This window comes from Hibiscus syriacus, unplaced genomic scaffold (assembly GCF_006381635.1).
Source record: "Hibiscus syriacus cultivar Baekdansim isolate YM2019G1 unplaced genomic scaffold, ASM638163v2 tig00004075_pilon, whole genome shotgun sequence".
Lineage (NCBI taxonomy): Eukaryota > Viridiplantae > Streptophyta > Magnoliopsida > Malvales > Malvaceae > Hibiscus > Hibiscus syriacus.
The window spans coordinates 469,896-476,545 of NW_024061999.1; the positions used below are offsets into that span (position 1 = coordinate 469,896).

Consider the following 6,650-nt stretch of genomic DNA (forward strand, 5'->3'; position numbering starts at 1 on the left):
TCATAGTGTATCGATGCATATTCAAGGGATGCATCGGTACACTTTCATAGTGTATCGAAGCACAAAGCAAAAAAATATTAAAATCCGTTTTAACACTTAAAATGTTAAATTAATTAGTTCTGGTGGTATTGGAAACTCAAAGATCGAAAATTAACAATGTCCAATCAAATAAGACTATCCTTAAATTTTATTTGAACATATAATTAATTTTCACTAAAAGATCATAAACTCCCCCTAACTATTAGCAAAGAATGCAATCAAAAATATTATTTTTACAAGCATTTTTCAATTTTAATTTAAAAGAGCTAAAATTATTTTAAATACTAAGTGAAGATAGGTTGGTCAAACTTAATTCTCTCCTAAGTGTCCAAAATCTTTCTTTATCTAAAGGTTTTGTAAAAATATCCGCTAATTGATGCAAAGTATCTACATATTCTAAAACTATATCTTCTTTTGTGACATGATCTCTAATGAAATGATGTATAATAGAGTGTTGGATTGGATTTTTAGTAAGACAAATAGCACTAGTATTGTCACACTTGATAGGTATGGTACTAACTTCAATTCCATAATATAAAAGTTGTTGTTTCATCCATAAAACTTGTGTAAAATAACTACCGGCAGAAATGTATTCCACTTCAGTGGTAGATAATACAACACAATTTTGTTTCTTTGAAAACCATGAAATCAACATATTTCCTAGGAATTGGCAAGTACTAGATGTGCTTTTCCTATCTCTTTTGCATCCTCCATAATCCGCATCAGATAAGGCATGCAAGCTAAAGCTAGAGTCTCTAGGATACCAAAGTCCTAAACTAGAAGTGTCCTTAAGGTATATAAAGATTCTCTTAACGGCTAGTAAGTGTGATTCTTTAGGGCATGATTGAAATCTAGCACATAAGCAAACACTAAACATTATGTCTTGTCTACTTGCGGTTAGATATAGCAAAGAACCAATCATTGACCTATATAATTTAACGTCCACACATTTACCTTCTTCATCTTTGTCAAGCTTTGTTGATGAGCTCATTGGAGTGGCATAAGGTTTCCCATTTTCCAATCCAAATTTCTTGATCATATCCTTGATGTACTTTGATTGATTGATGAAGATTCCATCTTTTCTTTGCTTGATTTGGAGTCCCAAGAAAAATGAGAGCTCCCCCATCATGCTCATCTCGAATTCACTCTGCATTAGCTTAGAAAATTCTTGGCAAAGAGCATCATTAGTAGAACCAAATATTATATCATCAACATAAATTTGAACTACTAATAAATCTTTACCTTTTCTCTTTAAAAACAATATAGTGTCAACCTCCCCTTTTGAAAAACATTTTTCAATTAAAAAGTTTGACAATCTTTCATACCAAGCTCTAGGAGCTTGTTTTAAACCATAAAGCGATCTTGTCAATTTAAAAATATGATATGGAAATTTTGAATCTTCAAAACCAGGAGGTTGTTCCACATACACTTCTTATTTTATAAAACCATCTAAAAATGAACTTTTAACATCCATTTGATATAATTTAAATTCATTGAAACATACAAATGCTAATAACATTCTAATTGCTTCCATCCTAGCTATGGAAGTGTATGTTTCATCATAATCTATGTCCTCTTCTTGAGTATAGCCTTGAGAAACAAGTCAAGCATTGTTCCTCACTATATTACCACTTTCATCAAGCTTATTCCTAAATACCCATCTAGTACCTACAGTAGATTTATTACTAGGCCTTTCAACTAATGTCCATACTTTACTTCTCTCAAAATGATTTAACTCTTCTTGCATAGCCATAATCCAATGTTCATCATTTAATACTTCTTTAATATTCTTAGGCTCAATGCATGAGATAAATGAAACATAATTACATATATTTCTAAGAGAAGATCGAGTTGTTACCCCTTTTGATGGATCACCTATTATTTCACCATCCTCGACATAGTTGTATTATCTTGGGTATGAGACTTCCCTTTATTCAATGGTTGGATTCTCGAGAACATCTTGAATTTCCTCATCTTTCATTTCTTCCTTTGATGATGGTTCTCCAACGTCATGTCTAACGTCATTTTCTTTTACAATACATATGTCATCATCAACACGAGAATTCTTCCTTGGAAGGGGATTATCATCGAAAACAACATGTATAGACTCTTGTACCACCAAAGTTCTTTTATTAAATACTTGATAAGCTTTAGAATTTAAGGAATAACCCAGAAAAATTCATTCATCACTTTTAGCATCAAATTTGCCAAGATTTTCTTTACCATTGTTTAAAACAAAACATTTACATCCAAAAGGATGAAAATAGATAATGTTAGGTTTTTTATTTTTGAAAAGTTCATATGGAGTTTTCTTCAAAATAGGCCTAATCATTACACGATTTATAACAAAACAATCGGTATTTGTGGCTTTCGCCCAAAAATATTTTGGCAAATTGTTTTCACAAAGCATGGTTCTAACCATTTCTTCTAAAGTTCAATTTTTCCTCTCAACAACTCCATTTTGTTGAGGGATTCTAGGTGCTGAAAATATGACTAATACCATTTGAATTAAAAAAATCAAAAAATCTAAGATTTTCAAATTCAGTACCATGATCACTCCTAACACTAGTTATGTAGTAACCTTTTTCATTTTTTATACGTGACTTCTTCAACTTGCCTCTTACTGAATGGATCCTTACCAATCTTAAATCCATTAGCCCTACGAACATACCTTGGAATAGTATGGAAGCGTAGGAATGCTCGCATCTTCAGCGGCTCCAGCATTTCGCACGATAATATTTTTTACTCGTGTCTTCACTGGGCTAATATTTATAATAATCCCCGTGCCTCCAATGACTTGTGCCTCGATGATTCAACTTGGATTGCTCCACCAATCAGCTGGATTGCGCTTAACTCTGACGGTGCTGTCGACCCTTCAACCTCCTCCGGTTCAGCCGGAGGTCTTATTCGAGTCCACCTCGGTAATTGGCTTGGTGGATTCTCCAAACCTCTCGGCTCCACTACAATAGCTCAGGCTGAACTCTGGGGATTATTCGAGGGTCTCAAGTTTGTTTAGTCTTAAGGTTTCGAAAAAATCCTTTGCTAAATTGATAGCAGTGATGTCTTTTTAATGGTGACTTACCCTACGGCGAATACCAGTCCCATTTCGCTTGTCCGTGCAATTGATTCGCTTCAGAATGGAGGATGGGTTGTTGAACTAAAACTCATCCGGCATGATTCTAACATGGCGGCAGACGCCCTTGCAAAATTTGGAAAGACCCTCTGAAACTCAAACGTGGCTTTCTCCTGCTCCTGACTTTGTTTAGCTTGCTCTTCAAAGTGATTTTAGGGGCATTGCAAATGCTTCTCTTTAAGTTGTAAAGGCTCTGCCTTCTTTTCAAAAAAAATGCTAGCTTTATTATTATAAGATTTATAAATATTTAATATTAGTTTTGTTATTATAAGATTTAAAATGAATATTAATTTTTTTAATATAAAAAATTATGAAAATAATATTTTTCATAATAATAAATTATAACAGATTTAATCATAACAACATATTAAATAAAATCAAAATAAGAAATTATGTCAAATTTATTTAATCAAGATATTTTCAAAAAATAACTAAGTATGAAAAAAATTATATAGTCATAGTAACAATTATTTGTAACTAAATTGTAACAAATTTCGTAATAATATATTAAAGTCAAAATAAGAAATTATGTCAAATTTATTTAGTTACACTATTTTTCTCAAAATAATAAATGATGAAAAAATTATTTAATCAAAATAGTAATTAATAACATATATTAATTTCTCAATATAAAAATTTATGACAAATAATACTTTTTCACAATAATAAATAGTAGCATATTTATCTAGTCACAATGTCATAATAAATTTAGTCAAAATAAATAATTATGTCAAATTTGTTTCATCGCAATATTTTCTCAAAAATAAAAACTTTTTATAACAAATGTTAATTTCTATATATAACAAATTATGAAACAATATATTCTTTCACGATAACGAATTGTAACAGATTTATTTAGTCAAAAAAATTATAAGAAATATTTAGTGACAAAATAAAACTAATAAGAACAAAAATTTTGTTGTAACATGTCTTTTTGTTATAATTTAAGTTGATTGTGACAAAATTTACTTTTTGTGATTAGATATATATTTTATTTCAACAAATATTTTATCTTTATAAGTTACATTTAGTGACAAAATAAAAACAGTGAGAAAATATTTTTTTCTCGCAATATATTTTCGTCATAAAAACATTTTATATTTGATGTTAAAATATAAGTTAATTATGAAAAGATGTACTTCTCATGAAGAAATAGTTATTTGATATTGACAAATGTTTTATCATGATAAGTTAATTATAGTAACGAAATTTGATTGTTATAATAAATAATATAAAATGGTAACAAACACGATTTGGTCACGATATACTTTACATGACAAGGTTGTTCTAACAAACATGGTAACAAATAAAATTGGTTAAAATAAATATATCTTGACAAATTTAGTACTTCTAATGATAAATAATTTTGCTGAAACAATAGAAATTGCTTGTAGTGAAAGTTCAGTGAGTAAATTAAAAAACTTTAAAGTACAGAGAGCAAACTAGGATATAGAGTATAACTCAGTGAAGGATGGTGTAATTTACCCTTGAAATTAAAATGTTGAATTGTTAATTATAATGGGGCACAAAAATGCATGTTCTATTCTTTTAAATAGAAAAAAAAAGATAGTATAACTGAGTAAAAACTTCAAGTCGGTAATCGTATTGTCAATAGAACGTTAACGTATATTGCTTTTATTTGCATTACTCGACTTTATTTTAAGTAGAAGAAAAAGGGCATTGACCAAGTGTCCTTGTTTCGTGTGTTCTAGGGCGTTTAAGGAGGGGGAAGTGTAGTAGTTCATTTGATAAAGGAAAAAGAAACCATTAGTTTGAAGTCCAAAGAGACTCTCTGTTGAGAGCATATGGATCTTGGGTTACATTGCTAGTAGTAGAAGAAGAAGAATCAAAGTCGAGGTATGGAGAGATGAAATAAAGCCGATTCTTGTTGCATCTGAACGCAAAGCATCTCCGTGTGAGCCACCGCTAACTGCATTTGCAACTGTGATATTTCGTTTTGAAGGTAGGATATGTCCCACAGACATCCATATACTGGATCCCTCACTCTTGCATTTTCTTCATAAACTAGGCTACTTACAGCATCCGCTCTCATCTCAACCGCCAGCTCCTGCATGTAAATAACATATTATGCATCATATATTTGGGTAAAGTATAAAATGGTCCCTCAGTTATTGGGTGTTGTTTTTTGAGTCCTCTAACTATTGAAAGTTACGAAATGGTTTCCCAACTATTAAAAGCTACAAAATAGTCACCCTACTATTAATATGTTCCAAACTCGTCATTTTTCGTTAAAATATTGGTGGTCGTTTCAAATGAAAGCTAACCTGATCATTGGTAAATGATAAAATCTGATCCCATAATTGTTTAAGATGTATTTTGTAGGTCGATACTTTGTTTGCATTAAGCCATTAAGCTAGTGCTTGAAATATTATGTCGTCAAGCCAATGCTTGAAACCAACGGTTGTGCCAGTAGACATCATTAAAAATATGATTTGTTCATATATCAGTCATTAGGTTAATGTTCAGCTCAAACGATCATCAATATTTTAACAGAAAAGAACGAGTTTGGAACGTATGAATAGTCATATATTCATTTTGTAACTTTTAATAGTCAGAGAACTCAACAAAGAAAGACTCTATAGTCAAAGGAAAAGTTTATGACTTTTAATAATTTGGAGACTTAATAAAATATCACCCTATAATCAGGGTCATTGTGTTCTTTACCCTATATTTTAAAACCAAAACAAAACAGAATAGATTAATAAATATAAGATATACCAAATCATGCATTTCCATTTCCAAATTTATCATGCGAAGAAATTAAATAATGATGGAGTAGAAGTTGTTGAAAGAAACCTGTAACATTTTGTTGACATTGCTGGCACCAAACACTCTGTGAACGATAGCAAACTTGTGAGGGTCATCGGATGGGAAATAAGGGGCGAAGATGCAATCCTTTGCGCATCGACGCCTCAAGAGTTTTCAGGACGCGCATAGTGAAGAACCTCCCATCTCTCTCTCTCTCTCTCTCTAATGATCTCAAGATATGCACAAAGGAAGATGACTGAGTTATATTTATAATGGCTGGGGTTGGGGTTGGGATTCATTCTATAAAATAATTTTAAGGTATTGGATTCATTTTAAGGCTGTAATAAAAGTACAAACACCTGTTATACGTATTTTTATTACACTTTTCAAATAGGATTAGGGTGCGATTGGTAAAGTTTTTTAAAAGTTTTTTTAGTTAAAAAATTCGATTTGACCTTAAAATTAATGCCAAAAAGGTAAAAAAATGAAAAAAAAAAACTAAAGGTGGAAATAATAGTTTCAAACCAATCGTAAAAACTAGGATTTCTAACATCTTCATTTTCAACTTTACGTTTGGAAGTAAATTATAATTTTATCCTTACATTAGCATTTGCTCCACCCAATTATGTATTTACATTTTATTTTAATAATTTAGTGTTAACATCCTTAAAAATTATTACTTTCAATAATTTATTTTAATAACTTAAAA

General features: G+C 30.6%; 1 pseudogene; it reads right to left on the reverse strand.

Annotated features, from left to right (window-relative positions):
* Positions 1-4,939: 4,939 nt before the first annotated feature.
* Positions 4,940-6,145, reverse strand: LOC120190295 (annotated as a pseudogene).
* Between the last annotated feature and the right edge of the window lie 505 nt (positions 6,146-6,650).